This window comes from Bos mutus, chromosome 10 (assembly GCF_027580195.1).
Source record: "Bos mutus isolate GX-2022 chromosome 10, NWIPB_WYAK_1.1, whole genome shotgun sequence".
Lineage (NCBI taxonomy): Eukaryota > Metazoa > Chordata > Mammalia > Artiodactyla > Bovidae > Bos > Bos mutus.
Window position 1 is genome coordinate 3,974,983 of NC_091626.1, and position 20,296 is coordinate 3,995,278.

Genomic DNA, 20,296 nt, shown 5'->3' on the forward strand with positions numbered 1-20,296 from the left:
ACCCTATGGGCTGTAGTCGACTAAGATCCTCTGTCCATGGGATATTTTTTGTTGCTAATTAGTACTGAAATTTGCTGCTACTGACAATACACTATAAAAACGTCCCTGATAGCTATATATGTAGTGTAGACAATACACTAAGCATGTATTTAGTACTTCAGTGTGCAAGGGGTTGTGCAAAAAAGCTTTAGGATTGCTGCTTTATTTTTTTAATAATGAATGCTGTGAGTACTATTACATAGGTGGAGAAACAGAGGGATTGAGAGATTGAATAACTAAAGAAAAATCACATGATCAGTTGTGGCAGGTGGATTTGGTATCCAGATAATCTGAATCCAGAACTCAAGTTCTGAATCATAATGCTACTGGGTTAGCCAAAATGTTTGTTTGTTAAGATGTTATGGAAACACCCAGAACTTCCTTGGTGGTCCAGTGGTTAAGACTTTGCCTTCCAATGCAAGGAGTGTGTGTTCCATCCCTGGTCAAGGAAATAAGATCCCACATGTCTCGGGGCCAAAAAAACCAAAACGTAAAAAATAGAAAGCAGTCACTTCCAGTGAGGTGGATGAAACTAGAGCCTGTTATACAGAGTTAAGTAAGTCAGAAAGAGAAAAACATATCATACATTAATATCGGACATTAACACATATACAGAGAATCCAGAAAAATGGTACTGATGAACCTATTTGCAGGGTAAGAACAGAGACGCAGACAAAGAGGACACAACCTCTTTGTGGACACGACCAGGGGAGGAGAAGCTGCAGAAGAATGCAGAGAGTAGCACTGAAACGCAAACGTTACCGTGAGCAAACCAGCTAGTGGGAGCTGCTGTATAACAGGGAGCTCAACCCACGCTCTGTGACCACTGAGAGGGGCGCGATGGGAAGGAGAGTGGCAGGGAGGTTCCAGAGGGAGGGGACGTATGTAGACCTATGGCTGATTCATGTTGTATGGCAGAAACCAACACAGCATTGTAAAGCAAGTATCCCCCAATTAAAAGAAAACAGAAGCAATGTTGTAACAAATTCAATAAAGACTTAAAAAAAATCAATCTTATGGGAAAACTCCAGTGAACTTTTTGGCCAGCTCAATACATGCCTCCCCTAGGTACTTTCTCAGTAATGCATGTCTCCTATACAAGTTGCCACTTGCCCAGCCCCCTGGGTCTCTAGGTCCTGGGGCTGAGTTTCTACACAGAGTTGGTTCCTTCAAGGACTCTGCCTCTCTGGGCCTGCCCCATAGCCTTGAGCTAGCAGGCCTGTCCCTCTACCACTGCAGAAACACCCATGAGAACAGACCTCCCCCTGGGTCCTGCTCATGGTTTGTATCCCTTAATTGCTTCCCACTTGCCTTTTCAGGCCTGGCCCCAGAACTGGATTTACTGTCCACGTGCAGATAGATTTACCTTTAGACCTGACATGTGATCGTGTCTCCCTGGAACGCAAGTGGATGGCTCATATGAATTTTGGTTTGCACTGACCCCTTTCATTTTGCTGTTTCTGGCTTCTTTGAGTAAATACGACACCCAGGAAATTCCACTCTCTAAAACATACCCGCTGTTATAAGCTTCCACGGGCGTCCATACTAGCTTATGGCCTGGACGTCAAGCCTCAGACAGTGGTCAGTGTACATCCAGAACATTTTTGTACCCAGGTCACTTCACTCTCAAGGTAAAAAGGCCTAGGGTGGCTATAGCCCCAGGGTCCAGGTGGCAGACACGTGGTAGAGATACGTGACCTATTCTGTGCCTTATTACCCATTTACCAAAGCTCTCTTGAGCAGCCTTGACAGGAACATAGGAAAAATGTAAAAAATAGCTTGTCCAATTTCTATTGCTTTCTGTGTGCTCTGGGTGGGGGAAGAAATTAGAGGAAGAGAGAATTTCTACAACAGTTCTCTATGTATCGTCCATGGAAATAGTTTTTCATCAGCAAGAATTTGCATGAATGAAGACTTCCAAGAATGAATTCTCCTGAAAAGACAGATGTAGGTCATTTCTAGAAGGTCTTCTAACCCCAGAACTCTGCACCCTCCTTGTCTCCAAGCCCTGGTTATCTCTCTGCCACATTTTTATCATGTTAGGAAGTTAGCACATCCTGACAGATGATAAGAGCATGGGCTTTAGGGGCTGACAGTTCAGTTCAACACACATATGTTGCCTGCACTAGGTTCCAAATAAGACAGAATCCCTCTTGTTGTGACCTTATAGTCGCGTGGGCAACACTCGAACAGGTAATTTCAACATGATGGGCAAGTATGAGGAAACTACGCAGAGTGCTCCAGAGGCAGCCATCGCCTACCAACTGCATGTCCTTGGGCAAATGGCAACCTCTCTCAGAGCCCCAGTGTCTACAAATATGAAACTGAATCAAAGTTCCTGCTGCCTAAGGATTGCTCTGAGAACTAAATGTGATAACATTTGTAAAACACATAACAGTGTCTTGCACACAGAGGGCACGCCATAAATGGTGGCCATTAGGCTATCGAACAAGGCCAGAACCCAGAGTTCCTGTTCTATCTGTGCTTGGCTGAGTGGGTCTCACTCTCCCACTACAAACTGAATTTTCACACGACCCAATCACTGCAGTAATTCTAACAATAACCCACTGTAATACTTGCCCTTGTTCACAGGAGAGACTGGACAAGAAATGATGACTATATTAGCACAAATCCACAATTGCAACTTGAAAAACATCTCAAAGAACATTTTGTGCTCACAGTGGGCCTGGGCCACTGTTTAATATGTGAAGTGTGAAGTGTCTACATTATCACTGTAACTTTTCCCTCAACTTCCTCCTGTCTGCTGCAAATCATTAGACTAAAGGTCTTCTCTCTCTTTGTCTGTAGCAGCCTTCTTGTGGCTTTGTCTAAGGGTCACATTCAGGGCAGCCTCTTGTAGAAGTCTCCAAGGTTGTATGCTTTAGAGGCCACTGCCAAAATAACTTCAAAGAGTCATCCATGTACTGGACACTGGTCCTTAATTAGGTCTTAGGTGTCTCTTTTTTGATGTTAACAAGTACCCAAATACATGACCTTTGGTTGGTTTTTTCTTCCTGACGATATTCGACTATGTTAGAGAAAAGGCGGCTTAAGGACATACTAGTAGGCTTTATTTAAAGCCTTACTGTAAACTTGTTTTCTCAGTTCTTTGATTTCCTCCTGTTTCTTCACTGAGATAGTCATCTATCAGGTGACCATTCCTAATGGGTGCTCTTTACTCCTAGAAGTCATCATCTTATGAGCTCATGGCTTGGGGAATGACTGACATAGGTGGTTAATATCATTGTGCTTAAAAACTGGGGTGCCATTTTGTTAGCTTTATAAATGTTTGAATTATACTTACTAATATAAATTTCATGCATTCCCATGTATCTGCCATGAATTCCTCAAGATACCTGAAATGCAGTCTACACCAAAAATCAAATCATGACTACAGTAACATTAGTCTAAGAATGACCCCTAGTAGCCCTTACTCAGAGGGCAGAACCAAGAGCCAAGAGAGTAAAACAAAAAGTCAAGGAGAATTATTCTCCGGCTTTCAGGCCTAATGAGTTAGCCAAGCTGGATGTCAAAACTGCTTTGGACTGATAAGTCCTCTGTGTTTTCCGTTTTCACCCCATTTGAGCTGGAATGCCTGAACTGTGATCTCGTGCCTGCCCACCATTGTATCTTGAGAGTGTGGGGGCAAACTACTTGTCTCTGTAGTTCCACAGGACCACAGTTAGAGAGGGAGTGTGCCCTCGGAGCCTCATCAGAACCTGATTTAGAAGATTTTTTTTTTTTTTTTTGCACTTTTGAGTTGATATTGAAAAGGGATAGGTTGGAGCAGGTACAGGTATTTTGTGTGTGAAACAGATGTGGATTGTTGTGGGGGAGAGGGTGGACTGCAGTAGTCAGAATTCTACCCCAGTGTCTTTCAATCTTGTATAATCAAATCATCTGCCCCTTTAAGTGCTGGTGGAAACTAAGAATGTGATTACATCCCTATGATTATGTTACATGTCAAAACGGAGATTGTTCAGCTGGGCCTAATCAACGAATTACATGAGCTGTGTACAAGCAGAGAGTGGTACCTGGCTGACAGCAAGAAAAGGAAGACCTCTGTCCGACCTCTGTCCTATAACCAGAAGGAACTGCCTTCTGCTAATAACACAAATGAGCTTGGAAACAAGTTCTTCCTTGTTCAGGCCTCCATAAGAGCATGCCGCCGGTCGACATTTTGATTTCACCTCTGTGTGGATCCCAGGAGTGGACCAGCTCTGCTTTCTAGACTTCTGACAGACAAAACTGTGAGCTAATACATGGGTGTTACTTGAAGATACCAAGTTTATGGTCATTTATCACAGAGCAGTTGGAGAAGACTCTTGAGAGTCCCTTGGATTGCAAGGAGATCCAACCAGTCCATCCTAAAGGAAATCAGTCCTGAATATTCATTGGAAGGACTGATGCTGAAGCTGAAGCTCCAATACTTTGGCCACCTGATGTGAAGAGCTGACTCATTAGAAAAGACCCTGATGCTGGGAAAGACTGAAGGCAGGAGGAGAAGGGGACAACAGAGGATGAGACGGTTGGATGGCATCATTGACTCAATGGACATGGGTTTGGGTGAACTCCGGAAGTTAGTGATGGACAGGGAGGCCTGGTGTGCTGTGGTTCATGGGGTCGCAAAGAGTAGGCTACGACTGAGTGACTGAACTGAACTGAACTGAATTTCTCATTGTCTTATTAGCTCTGATGATAACTAACAACCACATATTGCTTCTTTCAAACTCAATCAGATCACATGTTTCTGTGTCCTTTGAGTTCCCAAGGAACTCTAATTTATTATATTTATCATAGTAATGGAACTGAATGAAATCAGAATTCTGTAGGTGGTAAGTTTCACAAGAGACTTAGATGATAACAGAACATGTGCGCACATGCTCAGCTGTGTCTGACTCTTTGCCACCCATGGACTGTAGCCAGCCAAGCTTCCCTGTCCATGGAATTTTCCAGGCAAGAATACTGGACTGGGTTGCCATTTACATGGCAGGCCAAGAATGATTGATGCAGACAGAAGGGTTGACAGGCACTGTAAGTCACATGGGTATGGAAGACAGGCTAGAAGTTAAGGCCAAGAGAAGATGTTTCAGTGATTCAATGTCCAGTCTAAGCTATGAGAGAAATGAAGGCTCAGGGACATGAGCAAAGAGCCTGAAAAACTAGGACCCAGCCTAAGAAGACACTAAGCTTCAGGCTCTAGACCAGAGGTCCAGATAACAAGCTGGCAGAGAAGACATGAGATTAGGCCACCCCAACTTATCTCAGCATGGTAAGAAGTTATACGGGAAAGGAGGAACCTGTAACCCACATAGCTGGGGGATCAACAGACATTTATCAACAAGGGTAAAGGTTTTTAAAATGTGGTTCTTCCCTCCTGCACTATTGGTGGGAAAGTAAATTGGTGCAGCCACCATGGAAAACAGTATGGAGGCTCCTCAAAAAACTAAAAATAGAATTGCCATATGATCCAGCAGTCCCACTCCTGGGCATATATCGAGACAAAACTGCAATTTAAAAACATACATGCACCCCGTGTTCATAGAAGCACTATTTACAATAACCAAGCCATGGAAACAAACAACTATCAACAGATGAATAAAGAAGATGTGGTATACACACACACACACGTATATATACACAATGGAATACTACTCAGTCATAAAAAAGAATGAAATAATGCCATTTGCAGCAACATGGATGGACCTAGAGATAACTGTACTAAGTGAAGTCAGAAAGACAAGGACAAGTACTATATGATATCACTTACATGTGGAATTCAAAGTATGACACAAATTAACTTATCTATGAAACAGAAAAAGACTCACAGACATATTGAATAAATTTGGGGTTGCCAAAGGATAAGGGAATTTGTTTGGGATTAGCAGATACAAACTATTATATATAGGATGGATTAAACAATAAGGTCCTACTATATAGCATAGGGAACTATATTCAGTATTCTGTAATGACTTCTGTGGGACAAGAATTTGAAAAGGAATGAATATATGTATATCTGAATTTCTTTGCTGTGCAAGAGAAACTAATACAATATTGCAAATCAACTATACGTTGATAAAATAAATTTTAAATATAAAATGTGGTCCCTGAATTAGTAGTAACAGCATCACCTGGGAATTCATCGCAATTACAAATTCTCCAACCCTGAGACCTAAGGAAGCAGAAACTCTTGGAGGTAAGGCTCAGCATCTGATGTTTTAACACAGCCTCTGGTCATTTCGATGCACAATAAAGTGTGAGAACCAGCAGTAGTGCCCTCACCCTTACCTTCCACTAACAAGCACAGAACCAAGCCCATAGCCTAGCTTCCTCTTTCCTCACGAACCAGCTTCCTCTATTCTCACACTAGATCCTCTCTGTCAGGACGTGTGGAAAGGCAGCAACAGTCAAATGCTGTTCATTTTGCTTTGCAACTTGGATATATCATAAAGCAGATTATTGTTGAGCTGCATATATACCTATTAATTCAAGACAAGTTTGTAATAGATTATAAATTATTATTGCGGGAATAAATCTAAGTTAAATATGTAACAGAAGAGAATGGAAAAACGATCAGTAACTTAATATAGCCAGGCACAAAAAACGGAAAAAAAGGAATGAGAACGACTTTGGGTAATCCTCACCCTTGAGGATGGGATATCTCACATGAAAAAGATTTCAAAATATAAGTGTTCAATAGTTCTTCTGAATGAAGAAAATTGTTTTTGAAACATAGATGAAGAAAATCTTGAGTTAAAAATCATATATTAGGAGTGAGAGGGAGTGAGACAGAGTTTTGTGCTTATTTCGGGGCAGTAACTGAACATCTATTCCCTTTATCATCCAAGCACTATTTATTTTTATTTCTTTAAGAAATGACAGTTACTAACATGCTTTCATTAAGTGTCTCCTTGACGCTTCCCTGTGAAAATGCATTTTCCAACTTGTAATCCAGAAGCTTTTGTCATTATTCCTACCCCTAAGTCTTCATGGTTTATTTTCAGTTTGCAACTGGCCACATGTTATGAAAATTTTTCTAGAACTGAAACACATCAACTGTAGCTCATCTTAACTTATAATACCATTTCCCGAGCAATGCTTAAGTTATTCTCATTATCATGGTCTTTTGTAATCACTTGTTAAATATATGAACAAGAACAGAAAGGGAGACACCAAGGACAGTTGAAGATCTTTTTAAAAATAAACACCAGATTGAAAAAAACCCAACAACTTAGAATGATAGCTTGGATTTGATTGTCAAAAAATAATTGTGAATGAATAAAACATAAAGTAGAATATTCCTCCTTTATCTTTTGTCCAGCGATGAAGGAAGATGTGGCTAGCTGGAGACTACACCCTTTCTGGGGAAGTAATTTCCTGCTATTGTTGGGGTACTCCTACTCTAACTTCCTTACATCAGCCAAAAAGAATTATAGAATCTTTCCAATATGGACCATTAATAGAAACAACAGGATTTTGCTCTTGTTCCCTTTACAGTAAAGTACCATCCCAGGTAGAAGCCTCCCAGGTGGCTCAGTGGTAAAGAATTCTCCAGTGCAGGAGACGCAAGAGACGTGGGTTTGATCCCTGGGTCAGGAAGATCCCCTGGAGAAGGAAATGGTAACCCACTCCAGTATTCTTGCCTGGAAAATTTCATAGGCAGAGGAGCCTGGCGGGCTACAGTCCATGGGGCTGCAAAGAGTCGGACACAATTGAGCACACACACACACCATCCCCATACTGATTTTAATTCTGGATTTCAAAATACAGCATTAGATAGAGAGAAGCACATGTGCATCTAATATCACTGCATTTTGCATTGAAATAAAAACAAAAATGACAGTCCCTGACATCCAAAAGTTTGCATTATACTCACAGTGAGGTCATGTCATACTATTAGATGTCAGTCTCTCTCACAGAACATCAACCTCAGGCAACGTTATGCCAAGATCATAATAAAATGAGACCAAATAAGGTCCCTACATAATTTTGTCTAAGCACAAGCAGAAATAAAGGCACTGTATTACCTGAAAATGCCAAACATCTCCTTGCTTGGCCAAGATGCCTGATTGCTACTTATTAGTCAGTGACAACTCTATCCTCAGTCTAATCTCCCCTTTCTATAGATAAGATTGGTTGATGCCCAGTCATAGAATTGGTCTTTCTTTCTTACATCATGTGATCTGGAACAAACCCCCATCTCCTTAGAGTCTCCAAATTACCCAACCCAAGTCCCAGTCCTGTAGTACTATCCTAACATCCATTCACTGAGGTGCTCCATCATTCCCCATGATGTGTGTTCCCCTCTCTGCACCGAGTAATAATCCCACCTTGCCTAACTATGGGTGCATCCTTATTTTTGTTCACAAAGCACAGATAGGAATGTATTTCTCACCATTTTGGAGGCCGGAAGTCTGAGACCTCGGTGCCAACATGGTTGAGTTCAGGTGAGGGCCCTCTTCCAGGTTGCAGACTGCTGACTTCTACAGTGCTCACCTGGTGGAAAGCGGAGTTCCAGGTGCGTTCTTGATGGTCAGGTGTATGATTTTAACTTAAAAACAGAAAAGCCTCTTTATGAGTAGCCTGGGCTTCCCAGGTGGCACTAGTGGTAAAGAACACACTTGCCAATGCAGGAGACATTAAAGACTCAGGTTCGATCCCTGGGTTGGGAAGATCCCCTGGAGGAGGTCATGGCAGCCCACTCCAGTATTCTTGTCTGGAGAATCCCCATGGATAGGGGAGCCTGGCAGGCTACAGTGCATAGCGTCACACACAGTCAGACGTGACTGAAGTGACTTAGCATGCATGCATGAGGATGCCTATAATCCTTCCATACACGTTCTGGAATGGATCTGGATTTAATGATTGATTCGGCAGCATATCTGAGAGCTCAATGGTCTGGGCCAACTCAGTTGTTAATTTCTGCCTGTGTGCTCAGTTGTGTCCGATTCTTTGTGACCCCACGGACTATAGCCCAGCAGGTTACTCTGTCCATGGGATTTTCAGGCAAGAACACTAGAAGGGGTTGCCATTTCCTACTCCAGAGTGACTTCCCAACCCAGGGATGGAACACAAGTCTCCTGAGTCTCCTGTATTGGCAGGCGGATTCTTTACCACTGCACCACCTCCGAAGCCCCCAGCCGTTACTTTGCACTATGCTTAATCCCTTGAGGAGTCAAAGAGTATCAGTGATTTGGTTTACATATTATTTATAAGTCTAGACTTGGTCAATTTAGAAATGGTTATTTAAAAAGAGAAAAGAAAGCTCTGTATCTTACTAACGATCAAAAGCTACAAAACAAAAACCATACTTAGATAGCTTTGACCAAGCAGATGCTAAGACCCTCTATTCTTGAGCACTTACTGTATGCAAGTATTATACTAAGTGCTTTGTACACTCTTTAGCTCATCTAAAACTCAATAAATTTGGAATACCTTTGAGTCACAGAATATCCAATTAAAAGTGGTTTAAATAAGGAAGAAAATGTACTGTCCATATTGCTCCATGATGTTAACACGGACTCCTCTGCTCACCGCCTTCTGGGAGCTCTCCTCAGCGTGTCCATGGCGGCTCTTTAGGATTGCAGGTTGGCTACAGTAGTATCGGGCTTCACCGCAGGAAGTGAAAGTAGATTCCTAGCATTAATTCTTATTAGAGATGAACTGTTCCTCCCCTTGATTTCCCTCTCAGGTTCCCTGGGCCAGGATTTGGTCATGCATCCAGGCCCTGGCTATAAGGGCAGCTGAGAACATGAGCATCTGGAATGTTCAGCTTTAGTAATTGGAGGTGAGCTCTACTGGCATGGAAGAAGGAAGGAGAGGTAGCCATCAGGTAGGAGGCAGACAGCGTTCTCGGGTGTTATTAATTATCACCATTTTACAAAGCAGGAAATCAAAGCTTAAAGAGGTGAAGTAACTTACCAGTAGGTATTCAGCAAGAAGATTTAGTGTGTGGAACTTCAAAGCACTAACTTTTTAAGGGTTTGGACTCGGAATAAAATGGACCTAGGTTTGCATCTTAGCTGTGCCTCTCGTTTCATCATTTGTAAAAAGAAATTACTGTACCACCCACTTCACTGAACTATGGCAAAGCCTAAACAGGTAATGTATTAATATGTATAAAGTATTGAGCACGATGTCTGGCCCTGTTATCACTGTTGTCTTCACCGTCAATCATTATTAGCATTATTACTCCATTCCACTGAGGATACCACCCACTGGATTAAATTTCTATATAGGGTCAGAGTCCAAGTGCTCCTCTTTCATCTTTCACAATACCAGGTAAGTGGAGTTTATACTACGACTATATTCTTACCTGGTTTGTGCCTTTTACTCATCTTAACCCTTCTTGGGAGCATCAACTATGTCTTATTTATCTTTACATCTTCAGGCTCTTGCATATAGTATATGTTCAATAACAGATTTTGAATGAAGCTATAGGTGAGGGTAGAACTAATTCTATACTGCAACAGTCTGAGAACTCTGAGTCCTATTTCTCAACCTGAAAAAAATCACCATTTCCTAGAAAAACATTTGATTATAAATATCTCATGTTGGAAGATCAAGGGTCAGCAGTGGATAAAAAACCACACATTTTTAAGGAAAAATTTTACTCTCCCCATCTATCCCCCCACCCCCGCACACAAAGGGTTGCCATTGTAAATCTTCTTTCATTTTAAACCCTGATGCTCTTTCATTGACTGAAAGTTACACTCATGTGTCAACAAAATTTCAGCCCACAGTAGTTATTGAAGTCTCCAGAAAAAATCCATGTGTCTTATAAATTTAATTTCTTATAAAACTCAAAAAAAAAAAAACATTTTAAAACTCAGCAATAAAAGAATTTGGGGATAAAAGGAAAATGCATTTCCATAAATATTTCAAATAGAACCTAACAAAAGAGAAATCGTCACTTCTTAAGATTGAGTTCAAGTAAGTTTTCAGTCGTTCCCTTGTGTCTGAGGGAACGACACAGTAAACACAGCCCAGGAGCAGCAACAGATAGTTGACAACATTCATCCTGAGAGCATATAAACACGCAATGGGAAGCAGGTGTTTGCGCGGCCGTAAAAACAGAGCAGACACACTGGCACCCTCATCTGCTCTTGATCCATATCACAATCATGTAATTAGCCTCTTTCTTTTTGCTAATTTATAGATGGTTAAGACCATTTTTTTGGACAGTAAAACTATAACAATGGTTGATTTCTCTATCACTGTTGTTATGTTTTACAAAATGTTTGCAGTCAAGCCACTGGCAAACAATAAAATTATCCAGTAATTCATTTTTTTTCTAATTTTGCACATCCAATCTTACTATTGTGTTTCATGTTTTTTCCTACGAGTCACCATTTTTGAAGCTATGTTTTTATATATCAGCTATTCAATAATGGAACCATGATTCCAGGACTTTGCAAACTTGCAGTGCCCTTCAGAAAGGCAAATATGACATAAATAAAGTGGAGGATCACTCAGCATTTACGCTGTTCTGATTTCAGAAAATATGTTTCAACTACTGATACACCTCCTATGCCTGCTGTTCACCACAACCTTGTTATGAAAGCTCATTGTTAAGGATTTCATTAAGAATTAATTATTATAAAATAATCCTGCTTCTTATAGAAAAGGGGGAAATACAACAAAACACAAAGCAAAAATAAAATTAAGCACGATCCAACTCTGTAAATGGCTAATGCTAACATTTTGGTTTACTGACTTCTTGTATTTTTTCAAAAACTACATAATATATACACATTCAACTTTTAAAAACAAATTAGAAACATACTAATTAAACTTTTGCTTTTACATTTAAAATTGTAACTAAAATATTTATGGTAATAAATATTTATGAAAAGTAAATTTTGACTCACTGAAAGGTATTTTAAGATAAAGATTACCATTATTTAATCAAGCCTCCACTGGTATGCATTTATATTATTTCCAATTTTTGTTGTTATGAAAAATATTATACTAAGCATTCTTATACATATCTTCATATCTCTAATTATATTCTTGTTTTCAAACATTACTAGAATATGAATTTTTAAGGTTCTTTATATGTATTTAAATTTAAAATCCTTACTATTAATTTTACAGACATAACCATAGCGTAAAGTATCAAGATGTCTGTCCAAGTCCTAAAATAGAAATTTTTGGTGCACTTATACAAGGCCCACTTTAAATCCTTGGCACATAATGCATTCAAAAGCTTGACATTTTTTGTTAAAAGCTCCCAGAATGGTACCCATGTTACTCTTTGGCATAAGATAGTGCTAGACAGGAAGACACACATCAGAGACCTTTATCATCAAGATACCATATCTTTTTATCATACTAAGTGAAATAAATTAGAGAAAGACAGGTATCATGTGATATCACTTGTATGTGGAATCTAAAAAAATGATACAAATAAACTTATTTATAAAATAGAAACAGATGCACAAAGAAAACAAACTTATGGTTGCCAAAGGAGGGGGAATGGAGGCACAAATTGAGGGTTTGGGGTTAATAGGTATACACTGCTATATATAAAATAGATACGCCACAAGGACTACTGTATAGCATGGGAAATTATATTTAATATCTTGTAATAACCTATAAGATGATATATTTAATATCTCAATATATTATATAAGCACTAGATAATTGTTATATATAATTACATGCAATTATTAAAAATTATTAATTATATATCAGCTCAGTTCAATTCAGTCACTCAGTCATGTCTGACTCTTTGAGACCCCATGAATCACAGTACAACAGGACTCCCTGTCCATCACCAACTCCCCGGGTTCACTCAAACTCATGTCCATCGAGTTGGTGATGCCATCCAGCCATCTCATCCTCTGTCGTCCCCTTCTCCTCCTGCCCCCAATCCCTCCCAGCATCAGAGTCTTTTCCGAGTCAACTCTTCGCATGAGGTGGCCAAAGTACTGGAGTTTCAGCTTTAGCATCGGTCCTTCCAAAGAACACCCAGGGCTGATCTCCTTCAGAATGGACTGGTTGGATCTCCTTGCAATCCAAGGGACTCTCAAGAGTCTTCTCCAACATCACAGTTCAAAAGCATCAATTCTTCGGCGCTCAGCTTTTCTTCACAGTCCAACTCTCACATCCATACATGACCACTGGAAAAACCATAGCCTTGACTAGACGGACCTTTGTTGGCAGAGTAATGTCTCTGCTTTTGAATATGCTATCTAGGTTGGTCATAACTTTCCTTCCCAGGAGTAAACGTCTTTTAACTTCATGGCTGCAGTCACCATCTGCAGTGATTTTGGAGCCCAAAAAATAAAGTCTGACACTGTTTCCACTGTTTCCCCATCTATTTCCCATGAAGTGATGGGACCAGATGCCATGATCTTTGTTTTCTGAATGTTGAGCTTTAAGCCAACTTTTTGACTCTCCACTTTATAAGGGTGGTGTCATCTGCATATCTGAGGTTATTGATATTTCTCCCAGCAATCTTGATTCCAGCTTGTGCTTCTTCCAGCCCAGCATTTCTCATGATGTACTCTGCATATAAATTAAATAAGCAGGGTGACAGTATACAGCCTTGACGTACTCCTTTTCCTATTTGGAACCAGTCTGTTTTTCCATGTCCAGTTCTAACTGTTGCTTATAGTATAATTATGCTATAATATAGTATATATAGTATAAATAGTAGTATATAAGTATATATACCATATATAATTATGTAAGAATTACATAATTACTATATAATTATAATTAAAAATGTATTATTAAATTATATGACATATAAATGAATTATAGTAAATATAATTATTTTCATTTATATTTGCTATAATTCATTTATGTCATTATATAATTTAATAATATATTTTAATTATAATTATTATATAGTAATTATGTAATTCTTACATATTATATATAGTATATATGTATATATACTAATATACTATATATACTATTTATACTATATGTACTATATTATAATTAGACTATAATTAATTAGTATTATAGTAATTATGTTTATCATATAATTACAATTATATAATATATTAAGATATTAAATATACTATCTCATAGGTTATTATTAAGATAGTAAGTTATTATTAAGATATTAAATATAATATCCCCTGCTATACAGCAGTCCTTGTTGCTTATCCATCTTATATATAGTAGTAGTGTGTACCTATTAACCGGAAACTCTCAATGGAAAAGAATCTGAAAAGGAATATATATATATGTATCTGAATACATATATATTGTCTATATATATGTAAGAAACTAAGTGGCACCCCACTCCAGTACTCTTGCCTGGAAAATCCCATGGACGGAGGAGCCTGAGCCTGGTGGGCTGCCGTCTATGGGGTCGCACAGAGTCGGACACGACTGAAGCGACTTAGCAGCAGCAGCACCAGCAACCATTGTAAACCAGCAATACTGCAAAGAAAGATATCAAATCTTTGTAAACTAAGCCATACTGTAAGGCAGTCCTAATAAAAGTAACAAAAGGATTTTTGAAGTAATATGTACATATTTTAATAACAATATGTTAATTAGTATTTCATATTCATATGAAATTTGATAGTATAGGAAAAGAAAATTCTTAAAACAAAGAGTGAAAAGGATGACTAGCCTGTTTAGATATTAAAGCATATTATAAGGTGACAATAATTAAAACCGCATGAAAGTCGTCCTGCAGGTGGCCGGAGGCTGAGGAGCCTCTGGAGCCTGGAGGGAGAGAGGAGACTGAGGGAGTGAAAGCCGAGCGCAGCAGGAGGGGACGCGGTGTGGGGCTCCCCCAGTCTGTGGAGCGGGGTAAGGTGGCGGAGCTCAAACGGGTTCTTCAGGAGTTCCAGAGCAGGCTCCTGCCTTCGGCCTCTGTCCCCCGCCCCCTTCCCCTTTCCCGTTCTCTCCTTCGGAAAGATGTCAGACACGGCAGCAGCTAACGCTCCGGGCCTTTACTCGAAGCCGCAGGAGGACCTGCCTGACGCTTAGGGGCCTCCGAGTAACTTCCTGGAGACCGCCATGTTTAGTCCACAGACGGTGGGCCTGGGCCGCGCGCCTCACCGCCAGTGAGGTTCGCATGCGGACGAACTGAAGCATTCCTTCAAACTGAAGCAGTCCCGTGTACGACGACGCTACAGTGACTTTGAGTGGCTAAACAATGAGCTGCAGCGAGATAGCAAGATTGTAGTACCACCACTCCCTGGGAAAGCCTTGAAGCGGCAGCACCCTATCCGAGGAGACGAAGGGATCTTTGAGGAGACCTTTATTGAAGAAAGGAGGCAGGGCCTGCAATAGTTTATTAACAAAACTGCTGGGCACCCACTGGCTCAGAATGCTGCCTACACATGTTCCTGCAGGAGGAGGCAACTGACAGGAACTACATCCCCGGGAAGGTGCGCCAGTAGGAGCCCCTCTCACCACTTGCCCTCTGCTTTCCTGCTGAACTGACATTGGTTTTTGCACGAAGCCTCTCTCTCTCTCTGATCCGAAGTCGTCTGCCCATCCCCTGGTCTAATAGACTGTCTGGTGTTGTGTCCCTTGGTACCTGACTATACCGTGGGCACTCTACTAGGATCCTCTTCTCTGAGGGGACGTGGGAAACCACAGGCAGATGCCCTCTGCTTGGGGTTGGGGAGTGGATGGGGTTACTGGACTGGAAGGCAATTTCTTGGGCATTTACCCATACCAGAAGGCTAACCTGGGGGTGGGGGGTCTTGTGCTGGTGGGCACTTGGATACATACTGATACTGCAAGTCCAGGAGTGTTTTCTTACTCAGGTTTAACCAGGAATGCTGAGCAGGGAAAGACCCTGCCTTTCCTACCTGCATGACCTTTTTCTTTTGGGAAAGGTGGAAGATACCTCTGAAGCTCTCATTTTCTCTAGGCCAATCCTTTTGCTATACTTTCTCCCTTGTTGCTTTTCATGGCAGTAATTCTAGAGTCTAAGCAGTCTGTTGGGAGAAGGCAATGGCACCCCACTCCAGTACTGTTGCCTGGAAAATCCCATGGATGGAGAAGCCTGGTAGGCTGCAGTCCATGGGGTCACGAAGAGTCGGACACGACTGAGTGACTTCACTTTCACTTTCCACTTTCATGCATTGGAGAAGGAAATGGCAACCCACTCCAGTGTTCTTGCCTGGAGAATCCCATGGATGGAGAAGCCTGATAGGCTGCAGTCCATGGGGTCACACAGAGTTGGACAAGACTGAAGCGACACAGCAGCAGCAAGCAGTCTGTTGTATGGAGCAAGGTGTGTGGGTGTTTTGAGCCCATCATCATGGCAGCTTCAGAATCAGAAGAAAGCCACAGGAAAGTCAGGGAGATCCTGTTGCCTAGCCCCTCCTTTGTGGCTCTCCACTCTGGCTGCCTGTTTCTTGCTCACCAGCAGGTGAGTCAGTATGGGCTGCGCCAGCAGCTCTCACTCCCCAAGCCCTTGCTACTTTTACGGGTTAGCTCTGCAGGTTTGGTGGCTTGAGGGCCACCTTGAGGGGGAAACTCACTACTGCCAGATTAACTCCTTGAAGTGTGGGAGTGGATCATTTTCTAGGTACCTCCCAGTGGTAGGGAAGAACATCACTACTCTCTTCCTTCCATTCTCCCTCCCTCCCCATACTATTTAGTGCTGCCACAAGGTAGAAACACATGAACAAACCACAGTCTGACTTCTCCTAAGCACTTTGAGCTGTTGAATGAGGCTTAGGGGCAAGATGTGTCGCTGCCCTCCCCAGCTTGGTCACAGGGTTATTGGACTGCCTGTACTTCTTTCCGGGAGAAGGCAATGGCACCCCACTCCAGTAGTCTTGCCTGGAAAATCCCATGGACGGAGGAGCCTGGTGGGCTGCAGTCCATGGGATGGCTGGGAGTCGGGCACGACTGAGTGACTTCACTTTCACTTTTCACTTTCATGCATTGGAGAAGGAAATGGCAACCCACTCCAGTGTTCTTGCCTGGAGAATCCCAGGGACGGTGGAGCCTGGTGGGCTGCCATCTATGGGGTCGCACAGAGTCGGACACAACTGAAGCGACTTAGCAGCAGTACTTGTTTCCCATGGAAGCCCAGCGTTCTCCCCAGATGCTGAGCTAGGGTTAGCAGCTGGGTATAGATTTGCTAAGTCTTAAAAGTCTGAAGCAGCTTCTTGAGGCTGGCAGCTTTCCTGGGCTTCTCTCTGGGAGGTGGTCATTGGATTGCTGGGGCCTGAAGTCTATCCCAAGTTGTGGGATGGGAGCAGGTTAACTCTGGTGTCAGGTCAAAAGTGGGGGCTCTTTGCTTATTAGACTTCCTATCATGGAAGGATTGGACTTCTTTATATAGTCTTGGGGAAAAGGATTACTGATTCTGACAAGACCCTGAACAGAGAGATTAAGGATTGAATTTTAATATGGGGTTTATGTCCATCTAAATGTTGACGTTCCCTGAGACAAACCAGCTCTCTGGCTTCAGGGCCTAAGCAGCCCCTAGAGAGAAGCTCTGCTCCCTTTCCCACCTTTCCATTGTTGGTGGTGTTGCTGCCTTTTTCATCTGTATCTGTTATTGACTATTTGTTTTTAAAGATTCCTTCTTTCATTGTGTACAAGTGCTGAGAGCCTTGAGGCCCCATTTTTGCTGTGTATATATCCTGACTCGGGGCTTTTATTCAGCAAAATGTTCATTCTTCTGTCAGACAATGTCATATTCAACTCTGTTCATGTTAAACCACTGTGAAGCCAAAACAAAAAAAAAGAGAGAGAGAGATCCAGAGCACCCGCATGGCCCGCATCCAGCCCACACTCAGGTCTGTTGATGATGGTAAAGAACATGGACCGTTCATGGAGAAGCTTGAAACTCACATCTGCAATTGTGACGGAGAAATTGTGCAACTTTCATTTATTAGGGCTTTGTGGACTCTATAGTAGAACTGCTGAAAGTGAGAGGAGAAGCCCAGGAACTCAAACATCACGTGACGGGTATGAATAGAAAACTACAACACGAGGGAAAGGAACTGGTAATGGCGATGGAAGAGCTGAAGCAGTTTCAACTACAGCACAGAAATATTTCTGCCACTGTTGATAAATTAATTTTGTGTCTTCTAGTCCTGGAGATGTATAGCAAACTGAGGGACCAGATGAAAACTAAAAGGCGTTATCCTGAACTGAAAACTCTGGAATATAGGTAGAACATACCTGTCTGCCTCAAGTAAAGCCACTATCGATTCTGCAAGGTGAGGGTAGACAATATCCCCAAGCTTCAAGAAGAAACTTAAGAATGTGTCTATGTTTGATCTCAAAGACTTTCTGGAGAGTATTCACAACATTCAGACAAAATTGGAGAGACTGCCATGAAGCAAGCTCAACAAAAAAGAAACCTGGATAATATCTTGAAACAACCCAGAACAGAAAAATCTAAGAAAGACGCATATACAATTTTTGGATACAGAGATAGAAAGCACTAGCCCCAAGTCTGAACAGGATTCAGGAATTCTGGATGTTGAAGATGAGGAAGATGATGAAGGGACCCAAGATTTGGTTGATTTCTCTCCTGTTTATCAATGTCTACACATATTCTGTCCTGGGCTTGGGAAACATTTGAGAACTACTACGGAAAACAGAGGCGAAAACAGGCTTGTTTGGTGCTCCAGCCTCTGTCTAACATGCATAAAACTTTAGATGGCTACAGGAAATATTTTAATCAAATTGTCGGCTTTTTTTTTCTTTTGTGAAGATCACATTTTACATACAATGCAAGACTTAGTAAATAGAGCCCACATTGGTGAACTGTGGGAAATGGCACTTTCAAAAACCATTGCAGCACTCCATACTCACTCGTCTTACTGCTCTGATCCAAACCTCACGTTAGATTTTAAGAACCTCACTATGCTTTTTGTTGACACTTCAGGTGTATGGTTTTCCTGTAAATCAGTTTTTTGACATGCTGCCAGAAATCAGAGACTAGTTAAACTTTGCTAAAGAAGTGGTCGAGTATTTTCAGAAACATACTTGATTCTGACAACTACAGTCCTGAGATGTATAAAAAGATGGTAGGACAATTCCCATTCCAAGATACAGAGCTGGAAAAGCAACCATTTCCAAAAGTTTCCATTTTTTGAATTTGTGCCAAAAGCGTACAGCCAAATTAAAGAATTTATCTACACCTGTCTGAAGTTTTCAGCTCTTCATCTGAGCTCAGCTGAAGTTGATGACGTGATTCGCAAATCTATAGACCTGTTGCTGACTAGGACTCTAAGCAACTCTCTGCAGAATGTCATTAAAAGGAAGAATATTGGACTTACTGAGCTTGTCCAGATTATTATCAATACAACACACCTGGAGAAATCCTGTAAGTACTTGGAAGAATTTATAACCAATATCACTAATGTGCTTCCAGGGATAGTTCATGCTACCAAGCTGTATGGCACCGTGACTTGTAAGGTTGCCAGACATGCAGCTGAAGAAGAGATTTATACCAACTTAAACCAGGAAATTGACCAGTTTCTACAGCTGGTTGCTATGACTGGATGACAGGAGATTTGGGCAGCAAAGCAAGTGATTACCTAGTAGACCTCACTGCCTTTCTACATAGCACCTTTGCCGTATTCACACACCTTCCCGGAAAGGTGGTCCAGACTGCATGTATGTCAGCTTGCAAGCATTTAGCCACTTCTTTGATGCAACTTTTGCTGGAAGCTGAAGAACGGCAGCTCACCTTGGAAACATTACAGCAGTTCAACTTGGATGTCAGAGAATGTGGACAGTTGGCCAGATCCGGCCCAGTGTCTGGGTCCCAGGAGGACACACTGCAGCTGGCCTTCATCGACTTGAGACAAGATCTTGGATAATGACACCCAGTTCTCCCACAAGGAGGCTTCTTTCTTCTCTTTCTGATTTCTCCTTCCCACCAAGTTAAGACACTAGCTAATGAGCATTTAGGTGCTTCAAGTTCAAGGAGGCAGAGGATAATGGCTACAGAAGCAGACTTTGCTATCTTCTTCCATCCCAGGTCAATTTCAAAATCTTTTAAAATACTGTAGAAACTTCCTGATCCATTTCTAGAAGCTCAGAAATGAGAATGCAACTTCCTGACATTACTGTTCAGAGAAGAATTATTTTGTGTTAAATCTTCATTCTAGTCAGAGTGGGCGTGCTTCTTTCTTTATTCCTCTGTGTGTTCTTTCTCAAGGAGAGATGGCGATCCTTTCAGTTACCTCTTTAGGAGTCTTAGCCTAGACCAAGTTTCCTCTGTGCCACTTACTGTGATGTCAGACTCAGGAGGTATTTAACTTGCCCCATTAAGTGACTGGACACTTTGCTA

General features: G+C 41.5%; 2 pseudogenes; both read left to right on the forward strand.

Moving 5' to 3' along the window:
- Positions 1-14,928: 14,928 nt before the first annotated feature.
- LOC102269848 (sorting nexin-12-like) lies at positions 14,929-15,686 on the forward strand (annotated as a pseudogene).
- Positions 15,687-17,850: 2,164 nt separating this feature from the next.
- LOC102272676 (exocyst complex component 6B pseudogene) lies at positions 17,851-20,296 on the forward strand (annotated as a pseudogene).